Below are 1204 nucleotides of genomic sequence, written 5' to 3' on the forward strand. Positions count from 1 at the left end.
AGTTTTTTGAGTTCCTTGTATATTCTGGTTATCAGTCCTTTGTCTGATGTATAGATGGCAAATATTTTCTCCCATTCTGTGGGTGGTCTCTTCAGTTTAGAGACCATTTCTTTTGTTGTGCAGAAGCTTTTTAATTTTATGAAGTCTCAATGTGTCCATCCTTTCTCTTAGTTGCTGAGCAGCTGGGGTTCTATTGAGGAAGTCCTTGCCTATACCTATTACTTCCAGAGTATTCCCTGCTCTTTCCTGTACTAACTTCAAAGTTTCAGGTCTGATATTAAGGTCCGTGATCCATTTTGAGTTGATACTAGTACAGGGTAATAAACATGGATATAGTTTCAATTTTTTGCAGGTGGATAACCACTTTTCCCAGTAACATTTGTTGAACAGACTGTCTTTTCTCCATCAGATGTTTTTTTCACCTTTGTCAAAAATAAGGTAGGTATAGCTGTGTGGACCAAATCCTGGTCCTTTATTCTGTTCCACTGGTCTTAATATCTGTTTTTGTGTCAGTATCATGCTGTTTTTATTGCTATTGCTTTGTAATATAGTTTGAAGTCGGGTATTGTGATACCTCCAGCATTGTTCTTTTTGCTGAGTGTTGCCTTGGCTATTTGCGGTCTCTAGTGTTTCCAAATGAAGTTTATGGTAGATTTTTTAATCTCTGTGATGAATGTAATGGGGATTTTGGTGGGAATTGGATTAAACATGTAAATTGCTTTTGGTAGTATAGCCATTTTTACTATGTTGATTCTACCAATCCATGAGCATGGAGGATCTTTCCTTGATTGCTTTCTTCAGGGGTTTGTAGTTCTCCTTATAGAGGTCATTCACATCCTTTGTTAAGTTTACACCTAGATATTTGATTTTTTTAAGGCTATTGTAAATGGAATTATTTCCATATAGTCTTTCTCAATTTGTTTATTGTAGATATATGGAAAAGCTAATGATTTTTGTAAGTTATTTTCCATCCTACCACCTTGATGTAGCTGTTAATGGTGTCTAGGAGTTTTTCCATAGAGTTTTTTGCGTCTTTAGGTTACAGGATCATGTCATCTGCATATAGGGATATTTTGACAGTTTCTTTACCTATTTGTATTCCTTTTATTTTTTCTTTTTGCCTAATTGCTCTGGCTAGGAATTCCAGGACTATGTTGAATAGGAGTGGGGATAGCGGGCACCCTTGTCTCATTCCTGATTTTAG

Source organism: Castor canadensis, chromosome X, assembly GCF_047511655.1.
Source record: "Castor canadensis chromosome X, mCasCan1.hap1v2, whole genome shotgun sequence".
In the NCBI taxonomy this organism is placed as follows: Eukaryota; Metazoa; Chordata; class Mammalia; order Rodentia; family Castoridae; genus Castor; species Castor canadensis.